Genomic DNA, 22,744 nt, shown 5'->3' with positions numbered 1-22,744 from the left:
CCATTAAGGCTGAAAAATTGCAATGCCCCTTTCTGGTCTGTTTATGAGATCAATATGTCTACACCATTTCGCCCTTCTTTTTCACTAGGTCGAACTTTCCCCATTCCTCTCTTTTGTTTTGTTTATAGGACGCAACTAAAGCGATAAAGAATACATTGAATATGTTTATTGTCTGTTAAGTGATTACGCGATGGGTGTGGAAAGCAATTGTGAATCATGAAATACCGTGAGTTTTCAGTTCCACAAGAGTAATGTAGACTATCGTCAGTAAAGATTAGGCACTTTGGGATTTTAGTTTTCTCGCGAAAGCTTTTGGAAAAATAAAAACAAATACATTTACGAAACTCAGTAATGCAACAAAATAAAACGTTAATGACGTTCAATAAGTTCCCAGATTTTATTCGAATGGGCACTTTTATTGATAGTTCATACATGAAACTCTAACCACTTTAGAAGTGATCTCATCCGGCTGCAAGGCACTTGTACCGTTCCAACAACTTGTGGAAGTACCCATTGAAGTCCTTTTGAGTGAGCGTCTCAATGACCCTTGTTACCGCCTTTTTCATCTCAATTGTCTCATACGACAGCCTTTAAGGTTTTCCTTGAGGTTATAGAATGGACTTTCAATCACCCGCTTTTATGGCTGTTGCAGGCCGGCTAAATTTGCATATTGCGATAATTCATGTGACTTTGCGAGATATTAGCCTTTACAAAAGACGGCGGCCGCCATCTTGATCTTTCTTTCTCTATTTTCGGTCGGCGACGCCGAGCCGGCCCCGGGGTAAGTCTTTTCTTTTCGTCCGTCTCTCTTACGCACCCACACAACACACAAACACGCGGGCGCTTGTCTCCTGGATGCACATTACATGGACTATAGGAAGGATGTGAACTGTTTGATGCCTATCTTTATCAAATAGTACGTGACAAGGATAGAGCTGTGAACTGAGCACTCTTTTCTCTTGCATCTTCAGTTCCTTGCCAATAATTGCGTGTGCAGTTTCCACATTGACATCAAAGTGTGCACGTATTGTTTCTATAAACACTCGCAACCGTCCTTATTTATGAAATTCTTTATTTGGCCAATCAACTCTAGTGTTCTGACACTATTACTCTTGCCACACATCTCAGCATTCATCACAGACTCCCTGCCTTCCTTGAGTCTTTTATGGCAATAAAAAACTGATGCTAGATTCGTGCAAGATGATCCAAAAGCAGTCTGAAGAATTTCCTACGTTTTTCCAAGTTTTAAACAGAATTTTATTTCATATCGTTTTTCCAACGCCCAAATTGCATTTTGGAAATTCACCATCTGTGACGATCAGGCTTTATAAGGGTATATACCAATTACCGCTGTAGTTGTTCATTTGAATCTGAAATCATGAAAATTATTCAGTCATCTCATAAGATATATAGGAATACTGAATTCTCAGTGTTGTCTAGAACAATTTTAAATGCCTGTATAAAACGCGTGGAAACTTATTGAAGACACCTCATACTTGAAAATTCATTGAATAAAATACTTTTAACATTCTTTTAAATACCACATAGAAATTCAGTTAGAAGATCATATATTTTTGTATTCTGTGCTTATACGAAATATACATTATGCTGGAGTAATAACGTTTTTATTTAGAAATCAGATCTTTACATGAAGAGTTGTGGATGTTTTATAACTTTTATATAATTTCGCCTAACAACCAAATTAAGAAAATCTCATTTAAAATAAAAACTCTGTCCGCATTCAGCATGAACACTTGCTTTTATTGGGGGGGGGGGTGAAAACAAACATTTTTAATAATAAACTAGCCTGGGTGTTCGGTGTTACCCAGGTGTTTGGAGGTGTGTGCTGAGCAAAAAAAAAATGGTAGTAGACAGGTAAGCTCAAACCCGCGCCGCGAAATAGGAAAAGAACGTGAAAAAAAGTGACGTTTTTGCCGTTGCGTCCATCGCCAAAGCGGAAGATTTAAATTAAGGCTAGTCAATCAAAAAGAGGGATGCCTTTCGAAAATTTCGGCGAAAAAAGCGACTCTTCCTTGTAGAAAAGTAGCCAGTTGAGGTGAAAGAATAATTGTTTTTAGCCAATTTTTCGATATTTGTCATTCGAAGGGTCGTGCTTCAAAACGATATCGATCTCGTGAAAATCCGTCGCCTCTGTCGAAAGTTTTAGACAGACAGACATACACAAATACATACATACATTTGAACAAACAAGTAATATTTATATGGTGAATGCTCTGAAGAACTGCAAGCACTTGTGCCCCCACGACGTGAACACCCTCGACAGACCCGACAAGCTGCAAAATCCCACCCCCACACTGTAGAGATCCCTAGATGCAAAAGATCCTTCTACTCCAGTAGTTTCTTCCCCAGAACTGCTAGACTTTGGAATTCCATTCCGGGTCACTGCTTCCCCAACTGTACTGACATGCATAAGTTCAAGTGCAACGTGAACCAACATCTCGCTGCCCTAATCCCTACATAGTACCCCAGTAGATGTTTCCCCTGATAGTAGCCCCCTACACCAAAGTGGCAATGTGCCTTGTTTGGGGTGAAAATGTAATAAAAAAAAAATTATAGATAACACTACACATTTTTAAAGCAGTAATTTCTACTAAATTAAGATTTATGAAAATTGTACTATTTGAAAAATTTCTGAAGTTTTGACATTTCTGAAATGAGGATTAGTTATTCATATTATTTGGATTAATCGGACGACTGTTCTCATCTTGAGTGTTATTTTTACGTTTCGGTCGATGTTACCTCCTACTTTCTTCGGGTTTATTTTGTCGAACTCGAGAATTAATAAAACAATATATTAGCTATTTTTGGTGTAAATTCTAACAATATGACCACATTATATTATTACGTTGGTATGGAGTTCTGACTTTACATTAGGATCTAATTTGCATAACGAAGAACAAAATTGCAACTGCTCTTCTATTTTTTTCACATTTTTTTAATAATGCCCATATGTCTTTTATTTTATTTAAAACTTGATGAGTATCTATTCTCCCAATGAGTCAGAACAGAATATATTAACAAGGTCGATAGCCATTAGTCGCGTGCTCTCGTGTAATGAATGAATGCGTGAATGTAGGATTCACATGAAATTCTAAAAGATAAACTAAATTGACCGAAAAATGGGCTGAAATGACTTAAATAAATAAATAAAACATTCAGGAAAAACTAATGGACGGTTATCTATCAATCATCTGGACTAACGGACAGTCGGACCCATTGAAAACATAGGTCCCATACCCCTTGCTTGAAAAAAAATGTAAATGTGTTACAGACCGAACGATGGAGTGACTTGCATGCGATTAAAATGCTTTAGCATGAAAGGGTTTCCCCTTCCATTGCAAAGGAAAAGTTACAAATGTAAATGCAGTATCTATTAAGAACAGATACTACACTTTGATCTTAGCTATGTGGCCATGGAAAAGTTACAAACATAAGTACAGCATGTAGTAAGAACAGATACTACACTTTGATCTTGGCCATAAGGGCAAGAAAAAGGGTATTTATTTACTCTTCTACCGAGCAAATTAGGCAAAAGGCCGATTTTTAATGTGAAGAGTTAAGGGGAGTAGGGGAGCTGGATAGTGACAATTGGTATGAAGGCTTGCCCCTACATTGACCAAGGTCTTATATGTGTGGTTGGTATTTATTTGCTCCCCCACCGCCCAAATTAATCAAAATGCCGATTTTTAATGTGAGAAGTGAAGGGGAAATGGGGACCAACTCCCAGGGGAGTAGGAGAGCTGGATAGTGACAATTGGTATGAAGGGTTGCCCCTACATTGACCAAGATCTTATATGTGTGGTTGGTATTTATTTGCTCCCCCACCGCCCAAATTAATCAAAATGCCGATTTTTAATGTGAGAAGTGAAGGGGAAATGGGGACCAACTCCCAGGGGAGTAGGGGAGCTGGATAGTGACAATTGGTATGAAGGGTTGCCCCTACATTGACCAAGATCTTATATGTGGGGTTGCCCCAATATATAGTTTTACTTGGTCTACCGGAACAGATACTACACTTTGATCTTGGAAAAAAGGCCAAGAAAAGGGTATTTATTTGCTCCCCCACCGAGCAAATTAGGAACAAGGCCGATTTTTAATGTGAGGAGTGAATTGGAAATTGAGACGAGCTACCCGAGGGGTAGGGGAGCTGGATAGTGACAATTGGTATGAAGGGTTGCCCCTACATTGACCAAGGTCTTATATGTGTGGTTGGTATTTATTTGCTCCCCCAACGACCAAATTAGGCACAAGACCGATTTTTAATGTGAGGAGTGAAGGGGGACTGGGGGACCAACTCCCTGGGGAATACGGGAGCTGGATAGTGACAATTGGTATGAACGGTTGCCCCCACATTGACCAAGATCTTATATGTGGGGTTTCCCCCACATATGGTCTTGGATTGCAGTATCTGACAGAACAGATACTACACTTTGATCTTGTTTATATAGTTTATTTCCGTAACGAAAAAATTGTACAATTAAATAATGAAAAAATTTAAAAAATAAATGCAAAAAATTAGCATTTGTAAACAAACTTAGGCACAAGATCTTGGCCAAAAGGGCAAGAAAAGCTTAAAAATCTAAAAACAGCATCTATTAACAACAGACCTTTGATCTTAACCAAAAAGGCCAAGCACAAAAGTGTTACGGACAGTCGACAGCCGACCCACCGACCCACCGACCGACGGAGTGACTTATAGAGTCGCTTGCACGCAATAATAATTACATGAATGATTCTGTGTTAGTGTTGAAACTCGACTGAACACATCTGGTAAATAACTACAACAGAAAAGTAAAGTAGAACAGATGTATTGATTTTGCTTGGTTGTTTTTGTTTTACGGCACATCAACCCTATTCAGGTTATTTATGCCGAATCCATTGATTTTAAAGATTTTTTTAATAGAATATATTTGCTTTTTTTTTCAATTCGGTTTCTATTTAACCTATAGTTGGGACCCGAACAGGTACTATCAGTCCAGGTCAGAGTGGGCCTTGGAGCAATGGCAATTGAAGGGTGACTCACCATCGGATATAGTTTAAGGTCATATCCAGAACCCATATACGTTGAGAGCAAGAAAGTATATACAATATTTACATAGAGTCCATTGGTATATTGATGGGGAGACCGTCTCTGGAGAAGGTGTCGACTGGGTAGTGATCGACTATCGATTTCGTTGTCTCTCTGAGTCTCTCGTTGGGTCTCTCCCGTCTTTACAGTTTCAACCATACTGATATCGTTGTCACTCCACGTATGCTAATTAGGTGGACCCTACCACATAAATGATTCTGTGTTAGGAAAGAGATGCTGTCAAGAATTGAAAATTTAATAAGCTGAAATAAATAAACGAAAATATAGAAACATCATTGAATATAGACCTTTTTTTTTACACAGTGATCACCACTTATCAAGGCCCGGAAGCCACTCAGGGATAAGGGTTATTGCAAGTACATTACGTTAGTGTGGAGATTTGATGAAGTGTTTACTTAAGGGGGCGGTTCATTAGGAATTTGTTAACATTAGACTTGAAGACATCCAAGTTGTAGTCCGGAGGGAAGCAGGCAGACGGAACAGAGTTCCACAGGCGTGCAGTTCTAAGAAAGAAGCTTTGTTCATGGAATCCACGTTTTGATTTAGGCACAGATAAAGAGTGGGGGAAATTTTTCACAGTGGATTCAGCTAGACGGGTGTTTTTCGTGAAAGATTGGCGAGGGGGGACCAGGGATTGGAGTTCAGACGAGCACCTGCCATGAAAATAACGATAGGACAAGGATAGGCTCGCAACGTCTCTTCTGTGGGAGAGGGGTTGCAGGGTAGAGAAAAGGGCATCCCGCACTAAACCACGAAGTCTATTTTGTACTCTGTCAAGGCATGATAGGCTGTTTTTGGCAGCTCCTGCCCAGATATGGCAACAGTATTCCATCCTTGGACGTACTTGGCTTTTATATAGATAGAGAATTGCATCAGTAGTGAGATATCTTCTGGAGCGGTAGAAGGATCCCACCATCTTTCCAGCGACCTTGGCAACAGACCTTTTTATCATTTATTTATGTACAGACTTTTTCTATATACACACATACACACACATATATAAGCTGATATATGCGGATGTATGTATTTTTGTAATAAGGGTCCTGTTTATATAGTATTATATATTTTATTCCGTCTCGGTTTATTTTTTCCACGTTTTTATTTTAAGTTTAGCTTTATTTTATATTCATTTATTCAGCTTAATTATATTTTATATTATTTTTTTCACGTATTTAATGTCTTAGTAATAGCTTAATTAATTACTAATAATCATATATCATAATACTGTGTGTTATTGTTAGTCTTGTTTTGGTATATTATATACTTCTTCATATTTTACTAGCAATGCTTCAAGAAAGCAAACTATCTTGTACACACACACGCACACACACACACTCACACATACGCACACACACGCACAAAAGCACACACACATATATATATATAAATATATATATATATATATAATGTGCATATTTACATTATTTTAATTTCATAAATATTTATATATATATATATATATATTGTAAAATTTTAATAGCTAATAATTAGAGAGAATGTACTAACTAATAAGTATAGACATACTACGAGTAAATAAGTTTTGTAAATATATAAAAATAATACTGATAAAAAAGAAGGGGTGATAAGGAGTGGCATGTATTGAAGCAAACACAATATATAAACAATAGTTTGTAAATATACACATTAATTTGTAGTGATAGGGATGGAAGACACAGGTAATACATACTTTTTTAAATAACACGAATTAATTAGCGTAAATTTAACTGGAGAAAAAACTAGATATAGTAACAAAAATATCTTTTTTATGCGTTTTAAGAGAGGTGGTGTTTGATAATCACTGCTGTGAGCCATGATTTAATGTACTGTTCTATTTTTAAATCCACGAAACAATGTTTTATGGTAAACGACTGATGATCTCTTTAAAAACATTGGTGCTATTAAGCAGCACGAGAAATTAATTAACTTACTGACAAAATATTATTTCAACGTAGGACATTATTTATGGTTTTAAAGAAAATTTCAAGACTATATATATATATATATATATATATATATATATATATATATATATATATATATATATATATATATATATTGAAAATTTCATTTAAAGTGGTGTATTTCCTCCATTTCGGTGAATTAATACATGAAGAAACCAAATGTTTTTACATTTTGGCGTCATTAATTTTGCACGTACCTATAAATTGAATAACGATATGTAGATTCTTTTGAGAAACCCCTATATTTAATTAAAAAAAAATTAACTTTCAAAAATTTTCTCGCGGTGGTTTTCCTCGTAAAAGGTGAGTGATCAGAAAAAAGCCTAAGAGTGATTTTTATGTGCCGAAGCACCATTCAAACACACGCACACACACACACCCATACCCACACACACAAAACATGCAAACGAAACACAAAGACGCCTTTATACGGGTATACATCATTTTTTGTGGCTTTTCTCTGCTCTGTTCACCATCAATTCTCATGCATATATTTGATAAATTGTCCCTCGAAAAGAGATTGGCCTTTTTTATATTCCGAAATATCAAAAAGAAACAAATTAAACAAAGGAACCAATCTTTTCGCGCAGTGCGAATTCAAAAAAGGGGGGAATCGAAGGATAATAAAAATAGTTTGAAAGGGAGAATGTCTTACCCGTAGGAAAGCAACAATTTTACGTAGGCACCATCATGCATATCAGCCTGCTTTTCATTCTTGGAATTTTTTTCTTTGCTGGGGTCTTTCCATATATATGTGTCTCATATCTATTCATATATAAAGGACAATTTGTTTGCGTGTATTATGTTGTTAGTCTACCGAAAAAAAACGGTAAACTATTAAAAAGTAATCAACTGAATTCCTCCCTTTACTTAAAAATTCACCGTTTAAAAATGGAATTATTTCCCTTTCGTTATTAACTTTTTTTTTTCTTTGCTGGGGTCTTTCCATATATATGTGTCTCATATCTATTCATATATAAAGGACAATTTGTTTGTGTGTATTATGTTGGTAGTCTACCGAAAAAAAAAAAACGGGAAACTATTAAAATGTTCGATAATTATGATGAAATTATAATAGTCGATTATAATGATTGGTAAAAGACGATTGTGAGATAAAATATTTAAAAGATGTGAAAAGTTAAGTTGAAATATTTACATTTAATAGTTCTCAGGAAGTTTAATTTGATTTCAATTTTACAGATAGAATTAAAGCTAGCAATAATATAAGCAAATATATGTGACAAAAGTCCAGCAAGTATCCTTACGCTACGTATAGTGATGACGTAATAAAAAATATAGATTTGATATCTAGAGTAGTAGTGAGGAGGGAAAGCAGTTCGATACGCCACACGTTAGCAAACGGATGGGCGTTTATGACAGGGCGCCCATGGATATCAAATGGGGGCGACTTAAAAAAGTGTAATTGTATACCAAGCTTGGAAACTCTGAAAAAGAACCCAGCAAAAAATAAATGATTTTATCAAACTATAATTTCCGTCTGAGCGTTTTCACTTTCGAGGAGAAACACATTTAATTTCAGGACGCATAGAAAGGACGCATGGAAGGTAGATTTTAGGTTTGTTTTTGCTGATGCTCCAACCAAGAACGATATCTATAAATTGTTAATGTATATATACACACATCAACACCCAATAGAGTACACTAGATTAATCACATATCATAACGGTTACACTAATAAGTTAAAATACACTCATTATAAAACACACACATCTGTTATATATATATATGTATATATATATTTATATATATATATATATGTATATATATATATATACTAGCAGAAGTACCCGTGGTTGACTGGGTTCGAAAAAGCCTATAGAAAATGGACTGTGATTAATGAAAGTATGATAGGTTATGAAAAGGAGGGGGTTGTAAAGAGATAGGTTTTAATACACAAAAATTTTACCCTAAGCAAAATATGATGAAAGTAAAGATAATTTTCGCGAAAATATATTTTTTATATCAACTTTGTTTCCATTCGTAGCCAAGAGTGACCAACTAAATGATGTTTCCTTACAAAGACAAAACGTTATATATATAATAATATAAATATACAAGAAATAAATGTTACCATAGTCAATAAAAGTTACTTTTACGGTAGAAAAGTTAATTGGTTTGTATTTTTAAGTAGTTTGTAAATTTTTTTTTGTTTTTTTTGATTCACGAACCGGTTTTAAAAAAATCCAAATGGCAGCGACTTTGAAATGGAGAGCCCCGTTTTCAATTTTAAGGAGTGGTACCTGAGCATTCTGTGTTAACAATTTAAGAGAGTTCCGTCAACGTAAGGAATATTTATAAACATATTTTAATGTTTTCCGTTATTTTGTGCTTGAGGAATATTCGATCATGGCATTTATAGTTTATATAAAAATTCATTTAAGTAGTTATCGTCTCAACTTTCGTTTTAATTTCGGTTCGCTGAAATTGTTTCAAGTAAAGAGCATTAAAAACTATTTCAAAACAAAAAAAAAACATGAACTGAACTTTTATTGACTATGGTAACATTTATTTCTTGTATATTTATTTTTTCGGGTAGCCGTTTATTGGCTTTTCTGCTAAGCACTATCACTAAATAATCTCGACGAAATATCGAAAAACAAAAAAACAAAAACAGTTTTGAAAAATAATGAAGCTTTACTTACTTTAGTAAAATAATCTGAAACAGCAAAATGGGATATTAAAAAAAGTAAACACGTAATTACTTTAGTTTATTAAAGCAAAGAATCGATATAAATAGGAATAAGAAGAAAATGGCGCCTTTTTAAAACAGAACAGCTTCGTTTCAGTTTTACAGTATTGGACGGTGTAGTATTGCGCCGTAGTGTAGAACAGTGTAGTATTGCAGGGTTGTACTATTGTAATTTAAGAACACGTAGAAAGGGTTGTAATCAACTGAATTCCTTCTAGTACACCGACAAAAAAAAGCTTAAACAGATATATAAATAAAAATAAACAGGTAATGTAAATGTTTTTGAAAAGACAGGTAATCACGTGAGCAGGATTTTTTTTCTTTCTTTTGACACGATAACAGGTAACGTTCTTATTTTTTTGTTATTTATCTATTTATCTTTTTTCAAAAGTGTGCCACGTGCAAGTGGAGAAGGTAAAAACAGATTTATGCAAAATTTGTGTCGAGAATTGTCAAAAGTTAAGACTTTTTTTTTTTTTGCTTTCACTTTAATAAGAACGTGAATTTATGAGGTAATTTATTTGACACAATATGATTCTACTCAAAAAAATAAATAAAAACAAACGTGAATTAATATTAAAGTTAAGGTGTTATTGTGGACACTCACCTCTTTTAAAAAAACTTTGTTAAACTTTGTGGCATTCTATTCAGGCGCGAACGAACACCCATTAATTTTATTATATATATTTCTTCAAACTGGAACATAATTATCAAAGTATACTAACGCAAATAGATATGAAAAGTTTGTGCAATATTTCCATGGAGTACAGGCGCGAACGCAGGCCCCACAATTTTTTATACCATCCTTATTTAAGTTGAAACATACTTATCAAAGTATACTTATGTACATCGATATCAAAAACCCTTTTAAACGTTTTTTTTTAATTTCATTTTTTATTTCCATACTTTGTGGGCCAGGAACGAACGCAGACCCCCACAATTTTTATGAACCACAGTTCTGCCAGTCAAACATACCCATCCCTGATCCTCGATACATCTTCTATTATTATATGTAATCAGTTTTTCTTTTAAATAGTCAACCATATAGGAGCCTATTCCTGACCACACACACACAAACACACACACACATACACACAGACGTTCAGCTTTATATTATATTATATTACACATATATATATATATATATATATATATATATATATATATATACCCACACACACAAGGCAAACATATATAGCTGGTTATACAGCTACGCTCTTTACATACGCTCCCAGGATACTACATATAACCGTTTGATGCAGTTTCACACCTCTTTATAGTACATATCACCGTTTTGATACTCCGCTATCCAACATATACCCGTTCTGGTGCTGTGTTAAACCAGAGCTCACCACAATGGTGCGAAAAGAACTTAGAGAATACAACGGAAAATATGGTTAGGAATTTAGCAAACTTGGAGAAAAGAAAACAACACACACACAACGTCAAAAAAACAAGAAATAAGGGTCCAATTTTGTAAGAGAAATTACATGAAAAAAACAAGATTAAAGCGAAATGAGTAAAGGGCACAAACGCACACGACAAATTAAATGTAAATAAGAAAATATTGCAACCTCAGAAATCTTTATTAGTTACTTTAACTCTGAAAATATTAACCCTATATATATATATATATATATATATATATATATATATATATATATATATATATATATATATATATGTATAAATTTAACTGTTGGTTCGTTCGGAATTAATTGTCTAAAAAACCACTGGACAGATGGCTTCCACGTTTTGGTATAATATGTTTACTATATCCACGTGTGTTTTTATATATTTCTTTTTAATTATAACATTATACTTAATTTTTCTATGATAAATAGGTGGATTTCTTTGTACCGAGAGGCCATTTTTTTTATTTAGGGACAATTATTTATTACCGCTTCCTGTCACGTGACCAGTGTTACAATTTAGCGGTTTTCCTGCTAAATCTGGTGATTTCGTTTACAATCTAGCGGGAAATTCTAGAAAATCTGGAGGTATTTGGCACCCACACACCCGCATTAGATTATTAAAAAATAAAGAAAAGCGCTTGAAAATACTTTAAAACATAAAATAAACTCATTCATGCAAGTAAAAGAAAGTAGCATGTATGTATTGCCTTTGATAACAATTATATATTGATTATTTGTTTTGTTTTTCACCTTTTTTTCGACTAACCATTCTTATATCTCACTATAAAATCGATTTTTCCAAGTACATTTTAGGTGGGGGGCATTCCAACCTCCGAAGTTTAGTTTAAAATGCGATCTAAAAGTGTAAAAGGCAAGAAACAACAAGCAAAAAAAAAAAAAAACGGGTTTGTATTACTGTCCACATAGATTCGAAAAAGTTGTCAAAAAACAAATATATTACAAATAAATGTTATCAAAGGCAAGATAAGCTACTTTTCTGCCAAACTGGATATATTTTTCGTGTTTTTATTCAATGTAACATATTTATTCAGCTCGAAAACCCTACAGTGTTTACCGATGTATTCGAAAATTCAAGATGGCGTCTCACACCCTCTTTAACACGGTAAGTTTGGAAAAAGGTGTTATAAATAAAAAACTATACAAATACTATTAAAAACCCGCCGAATATATGTCAACCTATGTCACGGTAACATATATTGAGCAAGTTTTTAACAGTATTTTATCCGGTTTTTTATTTATAACATCTTTTCCCACACTTACCGTGTTAAAGAGAGAATCAGACTCCATCTTGAATGTTCCAATACATCGGTAAACACTGTATGGTTTTCGAGCTGAATAAACATGTTACATTGAATAAAAACACGAAAAATATATCCAGTTTGGTAGAAAAGTAACTTATCTTGCCTTTGATAACATTTATTTGTTATATATTTGTTTTTTGACAACTTTTTCGAATCTATGTGTACAGTAATACAAATCCATAGTGAGAAAACACGGAACATTATGGAGTTTTTTTTGGGGGGGAGGAATTAGCGATTTTTGAAAATTTTAGACGATAAATTCAAAATCTAGCGATTTTCTGGACATTTCTCCTGATCTCGCGGGGTTTTTTTTAAATCTCAGTTGACAACATTGCATCACTAAAAAAACACTACAAGCTTAATGTAAACAGAATGTGTTTACAATATCGGTAAATTTTCAATGGGTTTAATTACATGATTATTGATAATGTAACCATGTGATTGAACTTTAATTTAAATTAACCACACGTGGTTGCAAAATGAATGCCGCCGCTCAAAGTGTATACACATTTTGACTCCTCCCTTTACTTAAAAATTCACCAAAAATCAGGAAATTAACCAATTTTAATGAAAATTGCAGTTTTTTTCAAATAATGATCGCAGAATATAATGAACTAATTATATTTACTTAACTCTTAGTGAAAATGTTTTATTTTGCTTAAACCAACAATACCTTTACTAAGGTTATGGTTTTTAGTAGTAAATAAAAAACGCAAGAATTTATTTTTGCTTTTTTTAAAGCATCGTAATTTGTAACAATAAAAAATAATTTTTACAGTAACATTTCGAAAAAAACCCCTAAAGTCCGTATTAATGAATTCAATATAACTCGAAGAAAAATAAATTTCTCACATACTATTCAAAAAATTAAAGATTCAATTAGATTCCTATTTCAGTCACCTAAATTATTTAGGGTGAAATGAGTTTAAGAATTTATAGCCAAACCTAAATATTTTTTTGTTAAATATCCAGATACGCTACTACAGAACACTGACCACTCTAATTTGTTTTCTGGGGGGATGTGATGTTGGGGCGCACGCGCGCCAACATCACATCCCCTCCCCCCGCTCGCGCCCCCAATGTACAAAGTAAAATCTTCGGAAAATGTTAAATGGTGTTCTAATTGGTAAATGTTGGTGCGTTACTTACGGAAAATTTGAAAATTCGATGTTCCAGATAAAAAAAAAACAGATAAATTACCCCCCTCCTACTCCAACTTGGTGTGCTTTCCTTTTCTTATTTCATTTCTTTTTCAGCTAATTTTAAATTTTCCACCCAAAAAGCGCTATAATGTATTTTTGAAAATTAGAAAATTCTATGTCCTGGAAACCCCCCCCCCAACGTAGTTTGCTTGGTGAAACCGTCGTTTATGCTACAGCGTGCATGCGCGTAGCATAAACGCAAGCTGCAAAATGGTGGAAAGAAGTTCGTGGGTTCAGGGGTAAATACCATGCAAACGGTAAATTTGCCCCAAGTTTGACTATCAGATTCGTTGTCAGCGACCTCAATTACCTATAAAAAAACAAATTAGAGTGGTCGGTGTTCTGTAGTAGCGCATCTGGATATTTACCTTTTTGTTTTCTTGCTTAAAAAATAGCATTAATAAGGTAAGTTAGGTAAACTGACATTTTCGTTTAAAAATGGAATTATTTCCCTTTCGTTATTAACTTTTTTTAAATTTTTTTTTTTAATAAATATTTTGTGGGGTTTGTATTACTGTACACATAGATTCGAAAAAGTTGTCCAAAAAGAAATATATAACAAATAAATGTTATCAAAGGCAAGATAAGTTACTTTTCTACCAAACTGAATATATTTTTCGTGTTTTTATTCAATGTAACATGTTTATTCAGCTCGAAAACCATACAGTGTTTACCGATGTATTGAAACATTCAAGATGGCGTCTGATTTTCTCTTTAACACGGTAAGTGTGGGAAAAGATGTTATAAATAAAAAACCGGATAAAATACTGTTAAAAACTTGCTCAATATATGTTACCGTGACACAGGTTGACATATATTCGGCGGGTTTTTAATAGTATTTTGTATAGTTTTTTATTTATAACACCTTTTTTCATACTTACGGAGTTAAAGAGGGTGTGAGACGCCATCTTTAATTTTCGAATACATCGGTAAACACTGTATGTTTTTCGAGCTGAATAAATATGTTACATTGAATAAAAACACAAAAAATATATCCAGTTTGGCAGAAAAGTAACTTATCTTGCCTTTGATAACATTTATTTGTTATATATTTGTTTTTTGACAACTTTTTCGAATCTATGTGTACAGTAATACAAACACCAATTTTGTGTTTTATATACATAAAGTACAATTGTTGAATGCTATTGTTTTGATTATATTCGTTTGGGGGTGCACAATTAAAAACTCAAGAAAGATTAAAATGAAGCGAAATTTAAGTTTCCGTTCCATTTTTACAACAACCATAAACAGTGCATACTCAGCAAGTTTTATCGTAATTTATAAGCATATTGAAACACTAAATCAACATTTTATTTATGTTTTTGCATAATTAATGATGGAAGTATTTTTCTGTTTATTTTCTATACATCTGTTAAAAAAAATAATTCGTACATTCTTTTGAAAAAAAGAATCAAACTTTTCTCTACTTTCACATGTGTTCCATTTTAACAAATTGAGCAACAGCAACGCGTGACCGGGTACAGCTAGTATATATATAAGAATGTAACTGTTGGTTCGTTCGCAATTAATAGTCTAAAAAACCACTGGGCGGATGGCTTCCACGTTTTGGTATAATATGTTTACTATATCCATGTGTGTTTTTATATATTTCTTTTTAATTATAACATTATACTAAATTTTTCTATGATAAATAGGTGGTTTTCTTTGTACCGATAGGCCATTTTTTTATTTAGTGACACTTATTTATTACCGCTTCCTGTCACGTGACCAGTGTTTCCAATTTAGTGGTTTTCCTGCTAGATCTGGAGATTTCGTTTGTAATCTAGCGGGGAATTCTAGAAAATCTGGAGATATTTCGCACCCACACACCCGCAATTTTAGATTAAAAAATAAAGAAAAGCGCTTGAAAATACTTTAAAACATAAAATAAACTCATTCATGTAAGTAAAAGAAAGTAGCATGTATGTATTGCCTTTGGTAACAATTATATATTGATTATTTGTTTTGTTTTTCACCTATTTTTCGGCTAACCATTCTTAAATCTCGCTATAAAATTAATTTTTCCAATTACATTTTAAGTGGGGAGGGCATTTCAACCCCCGAAGTTTAGTTTAAAATACGATCTAAGCAATCCCGCTTAATTTAGAAGTATTTAGTCGAAAATTGTAAAAAGCAAGAAACAACAGCAAAAAAAATAAACTTATACCAATACAGTAGAATTTAATTATCTACCAACCTAAATACTTTTAACATGCTAAAACAAAGTTTTTTGTTTTTTTATTTTTCTAATTTAAAAATATGTTGCACAATTATTGTGATGTTTAATTTGCAGTATATTTCTATTTAACATTTATTATAAAATGTTTGTGTTTATGATTTGTTTCTTGCAAAAAAAAATACCATCTGATAAAATATGTAAGCCTTCTGGGGAGCTAACCGCTTCAATATAATTCCAGAAACATATAGTGAGAAAACACGGAGCATTTTATATATTGAATATACTATATTTATACTTTTTTTAGTGTAGGAAGTTGAAATATGGAGTTTTTTTTGGGGGGGGTGAATTAGCGATTTTTGAAAATTTCAGATGATAAAAGTTAAAAATCTAGCGATTTTCTGGACATTTCTTTCTCCTGATCTCGTGGGTTTTTTTAAATGTCAGAAAAGGATATTTTAGTCTCACAGAATGTGTTTACAATATCGGTAAATTTTCAAAGTGTTTAATCACATGATTATTGATAATGTAACAATCTGATTGAAATTTGATTTAAATTAACCACACGTGGTCGCTTTGCTAATGAATGCCGACGCTCAAAGTGTATAAACATTTTGACCCTTCCCTTTACTTAAAAATTCACCAAAAATCAGGAAATTAACCAATTTTAATGAAAATTGCAGTATTTACCAAATAATGATCGCAGAATATAATGAACTAATTATATTTACTTAACTCTTAGTGAAAATGTTTTATTTTGTTTAAACAAAAAATACCTTTACTAAGGTTATGGTTTTCAGTAGTAAATAAAAAACGCAAGAATTTATTTTTGCTTTTTTTTATAGAAATAAAGCATCGTAATTTGTAACAATAAAAAAAAATTTTTACAGGAACATTCCGAAAAAAGCCCCTAAAGTTCATATTAATGAATTCGATATAACTCGAAGAAAAATAAATTTCTCACATACTATCAGGAAATTAAAGATTCAATTAGATTCCTATTTCAGTCACCTAAATTATTTCGGGTGAAATGAATTTTAGGAATTTATAGCCAAACCTATATATATATATATATATATTTATTTTTGCTTAACAAAAATAGCATTAATAGAGTAAGTTATGTAAAATTTGCATAGAATGCTCTGCTTTACGGTTGTTGTAAAAATGGAACGGAAATTGTAATTTCGTTCCCTTTTAAATTCGGTACATTTTTACATTACGTCCAACTCATCGTTCACATTCGACACGTCAACTTTTATAGCTTTTCGGGTACGCTGGGAAGGTTAGGGGTATCTATTCCGAAAGCCGTTCTAACATGGGTAGATTGGTCGGTGTGTCAGAAATTTCGTGAAAAATAGTGAATAATTCCACCCCGTTTTTCCAAGCTTATAACTCCTCGAAAAATGTAACTCAAGCCACAAATTTTTTCCAATTAAGGGAGCAAGGACCAAGGTTTCATAAAAAACAAAAAAAACAAACAACGTGTTTAAAAAAAAAAAAAGGTTTTACACTTCGGACTTTAAAGGTAAATTTCTAAAAACACTACATTTTTGTTTTTAATTTGAATATATTATTTATTGACCTTTTCTCTTCAATTTCTGATATATAACACTTTGGTGAGTAAATTAATTATTTACTTTTTGTTAGACATTTCAAAATGGGAGGCGTGAATTATTCGCCCCCCTGTCTTTCCAAGCTTATAACTACTCGAAAAATGTAATTCAGGCCCTAATTATTTTTCAATTAAAGGAGCAAGGACCAAGGTTTCACAAAAAAAAACAAAAGAAAAAACAAACAACGTGGTTAAAAAAAAAAACCTTCGAACTTTACAGGTAAATTTCTAAAAAACACTACTTTTTACTAAAATATTTGGAATCAGGTCTCCCATCTTTGATTTCAGATCATTTGAAACCATAGCAGTAAGTTTTAGTCTCCTCTCAATCAAGGCCAGAGATTTTGGGAATATCAGATATTTAGTAATTTACATGCAAACTAGGAAAACAAATGACAATGATTATAACTTTTTACAGCTCTAGATGATGGTGATCCCGTTATAGGCAGATGTCACATAGCCCACTACACTATTCAAGCCATTATCTTTCCAACGAGGTTTTATTTGTTTAATTCTGATCGATAGTCCTTGAAGTTTTGAACTTAAATATTGCCCCAAAAGGAATTATTTCTCTCTCTCTCTCTCTCTCTCTCTCTCTCTCTATATATATATATATATATATATATATATATATATATATATATATATATATGTACTAGCAAAAGTACCCGTCGTTGACGGGGTTCAAAAACAGCCTACATAAAATGGACTCTGATTTATGAAAGTATAATAGGTTATGAAAAGGAAGGGTTTTGAATTTGAGGGTATCAAACCAAAGCAAAATATGATGAAAGTAAAAATAAAATAGATAAACCCCAAAATTTATTATACCATACCTGTTCACACTGTAACTCTTATTACAATATTCTGTGGATCTATATCAAAAAACCTTGTTAATTTTTGTGACGTATTTCCATTCTATGGAGGTCAAGCGCGAACGAAAACCCCATAATTTTATTATACTATATTTCTTCAAGGTATACTTATGCAGATAGATATGAAAATCTTTATTAAAGTTTGTGCCTATTTCCATTCTATGGAGGTCAGGCCCGAACGCAGACCCCACAATTTTATCATACCATCCTTATTTAAGCTAAAACATACTTATCAAAGTATTATTATGTACATCTATATCAAAACCCCTTTTAAACGGTTTTTTTTTCACTTTTTATTTCCATACTTTGTGGGCCAAGCGCGAATGCAGACCCCCACAATTTTAATGAACCACCGTTCTGCCAGATCAAACATATCCATCCCTAATCCTCGATAAATCTTCTATTATTATATGTAATCAGTTTTTTAAAATAGTCAACCATATAGGAGCCTGTTCGTAACCGCATACACACACACAAACGCACACACATTCAGCTTTATATATATATATATATATATATATATATATATATATATATTCTCATTTGGGGGTGCCGGTTTCGATCCTGGCTTGAGATAGTTGCTTGTCTAGCCGCGCTGATGAGATGTGAAATAGCGAAACAGTACTGTACGTGAATGACTATAATGCTCCCTATTTTGGGTTGAGCATATTGGGAAGTGAAATAGAAATTACCATTAGCGTATTAAGCAATGCTCTTTGTATAAACAAATTGAGCTTAGTTATTTGGATAATGTCAAAACATTGTTAATTCAGTACCCTCATAGCAGCAGGGGGATAGCACAACGGTTAGAAGCTCCGACTATCGTTTGGGCGGTCGTGTTTCGATACTGGCTTGAGGTAGTTGCTTGTCTAGCCGTACTGATGAGCTGTTAAACAGCGAATAAGTACTCTATGTGAATAACTATATATATAATTTTGAGGATATATATGAATAAATAAATAAAATATGTCAAAACATCTTTAATTCACGACTCGCACAGCAGCCGCCGTTACCGTAATGGTTAGGAGGCTTGACTGTCGTACATGCGGTCGGGTTTTAATCCTGGATTGAGGTAGTTGCCTGTCTGGCCGCACTAATGAGTTGTGAAACAGCGAAACAGTACTGTATGTATATATATATATATATATATATATATATATTTTTCATCAGTTTCGTTGTATCACAATACATCATTGCGGCTAGACATACACCTTTCCACAGCCGTGGATCGAACCTACAACCGCCGGGTTGACAGTCGGCTGTTCTAACAATATATATATATATATATATATATATATATATATATATATATATATATATATATATATATATATATATATATAAATATATATATATATATATAAATATATATATATATATATATTTGAAAAACAGCAATGAGATACTTGATTCTTAATATTTCTCATATGTTACATTTGTAAATAGGGTACGATTATGAATATCTCATATATCAAATAATCTTTGCGCACTGTGAAATTTACTTTATGTATGAAAACGAAAGAAGTGTATTTGGAACATGTCATAAAGTCGCAATTTCGATTTTAAAAAAATTATCTTTACACGCATGTGAATCAGGTTTATGCTGTCCTTATCTTCTTCCAGAATAAAAGCTTCTCAAATCTAAAAACGCAGGTTACTCTAGTGTTAAATGATTTGGTGTTTTAACAGTTCTTTGATCTGCAGTTCATGCTAAAGACTTTATCCTTGAAAGAACCTCCGAAGCAATCAATTTTCTTTCACGGCGCGTTTCCATATTTATGGAAGGTGATAACGTCAAACCATCGACAAGACAAAAATCGATAAGCAGGAACAAACGTGAAGAAATTTCAAATGAACGAGTTCTTTGCACAAGCCAACGTTCATACGCGGATCGTTTAGTTAAAGGAGATTGGTAAAAATTTGGAGGGAAAACCTGCATGAAAAACTTGCATGAATAATGCACCAGAAATAAAATCTATAAGAAAAAAGAATAAACCAATGCTAGCACTGTTCGCTTCTCTCTCTTTAATTCATCGAAAGATCGACGCTTGTGTAGAATCATGGGATTTCAAAACGTATTTTATATATAAACTAGCTGGTCGTACAATATGCTTGAAGTCGATAGTTTTATTAATGGAGATTGCTTATGTTCTATTATAAAATCAATCATCTTATGACTTTGACGCATTTTTCACACGCAAAGTTGTCGAGATACGTGAAAAATTAGTAGTCGGTAGGTTAGAGGCTTTGAGAGTATACCGAGTGCAGCAAAGTTTCGTAGCTTAATTCGTTCAACTTTTGAACGGTCAGTTTAGTAACGTGCGGTCGGCAATTGCTGTGAAAAGAATTCGGCTTTTTCTGTTGCCTAATGTTGGGTGTTTCTGTCGAAGTCTATGCATTTCATCAATTTGCTGACAGTACCTCCCCGACGTTTCGCCAGCATTCAAAAAACTGTAGTGTCGCAGATCATCAAAGTGCCAGCACGACCTTATGTTGGTGCCACTTTGGCCTCGGGAAGTGTCATAAAGCTTCGTCGGCGTCTAAAACTGAACTGAACGTCGCCGGTTTTCGTAAATAACTCACTTTTCATTATTGTTGCGTAAAAGAAGGTGAGATGACACTTCGTAACAGCATTTCTTTTGATTGTCGTTAAATTCGTGAGTCAAATATTTATCAAGTTTTATGTTTTTCCAATTTCTCTGAAGTTGCTGAAGTGGCTGAAGAGGCTCAAAATCGTCGTATACATTAGGAAACAAGTTCTCGAACAGTTGTGCGTGGATTAGTTTTGTCTAAGGCTTTTAATTTATCGTTGTCAACATCCGATTGCCGACTAATGCGCTTATCATCTTCAGAACTCTCGCCGCCGCCACAAAATATCTAAAATCACCATTGTGCTGTGGGTCAGTATGGTTCATGGGCCAAACATTTCGTTGATATCGCGAGCTTTTTTTTGCAACTTTTCGACCACGTTTGAATTGAAATGAGAAAATTGTGTGAATTTATTTTGTCCGTCATGTATTCAACGTTTTGAAAAGAAGGCAATATTATGTAAACAATTGAATATAAGTAAGTAGACAGAGCGAGGAAACGGTATTTAAAATTATATATATAACGAGATCTTATTTGAAAATCCACCATTTGAAATAAAAATTAAAAATTTCGCAAGAACTTTCTTCTCAGCTTTATTCACAAAAAAACAGCGAAACAAAAAAAAACAGTAAAATAATAAAGACAAATAAAAAATTCAAAGCAAGGTAAAATAAATGTAAAAAAATAACAAGATAGTCAAACAAGGTGTTTGAAATGAAGATGATGACAGAAGCCCATTTAAAATCCGCTCGAAACTGAACTCAGGAGTATGAACTTTGGTAAAGCTATCCTGAAAGGAATTTCAAGTCTTCATAATCGATCAGAAACTGTTTCAAAGCTGAATTCTAATGTTATTTTCCCCGATGAAATGATCCTCAAGAGACGCTCATATAACGGTAAACGATCCGAAACGGTTTGGAAAATGACCTCTTATTTCGAGTTCCTGAGTGAAGTGATTCTCAATAGATCTTCACCGATTATTAATCGATCCAAAGAGGTCATAAAGGCAATCATAACCAAAGAGGCTCTTCATTTTCTTAAAAGAGGAATACGTTATAAGAAAGGGAATCACTAGAGAAAATGGAAATATTATATTCTAAAATGAGTAAAATTCAAAATTATATTCAATTCAAATTAAAAAAATAGAGTGTTAATTAAACAGTATTAAGACGACCTCGCGAAAATGTAATCCAAACAGATATAGAAATAAAAATAGAGATAAAGATGAGAAATAGGAATAACATTTAAGGTTTTTAATAGACTGTGACTATAACTGCTTTTATGACTGCCAGCAACCACTGTAAAAGAGTAATAAAAAATGCAAGAGAGCTATATGCCCAATATGTTAAATCCAAAGTAGCTGAGCAGCGGCTTGGTTCCCACCAGTTTTGGCAAAGAAAACAGAGGATCCTGAACAGAAGTGTGTGTTCTATCCCAAATATTATCAATGGACCACAGGTCATCTCGTCAGCATCAGACAAGGCCAAACTATTTGCAAAGAACTTTGCAGCTAATTCTACCCTATGCGACGAAGGCCATCAACTCCCCATATTTCCTCCTATAACACAGAACACGCTAGGTAACATACAAATATCCGTGCATGAGGTCGCCAAGCTAATCAAGAACCTTGACGGCATTCCAGTTATAGTGTTAAAAAAGCTTCAACTAGAACTTGCTCCCATACTTACGAAACTGTTTAAGCGCTGCCTTAAGTAGAAGTGCTTTCCCACTCCCTGGAAGACTTCATCAGTTTGCCCTGTATTTAAGAATTC

General features: G+C 33.3%; 1 pseudogene; it reads right to left on the bottom strand.

The window, feature by feature from the left end:
• Positions 1-3,300: 3,300 nt before the first annotated feature.
• LOC145298089 (U2 spliceosomal RNA) lies at positions 3,301-3,517 on the bottom strand (annotated as a pseudogene).
• Positions 3,518-22,744: the final 19,227 nt, after the last annotated feature.

Source organism: Euprymna scolopes, chromosome 18 (genome assembly GCF_053919585.1).
Source record: "Euprymna scolopes isolate OS-2025 chromosome 18, ASM5391958v1, whole genome shotgun sequence".
Lineage (NCBI taxonomy): Eukaryota > Metazoa > Mollusca > Cephalopoda > Sepiida > Sepiolidae > Euprymna > Euprymna scolopes.
The sequence above is the reverse complement of the archived record's forward strand: the minus strand, read 5'-3'. Positions and strand labels throughout refer to the sequence as shown.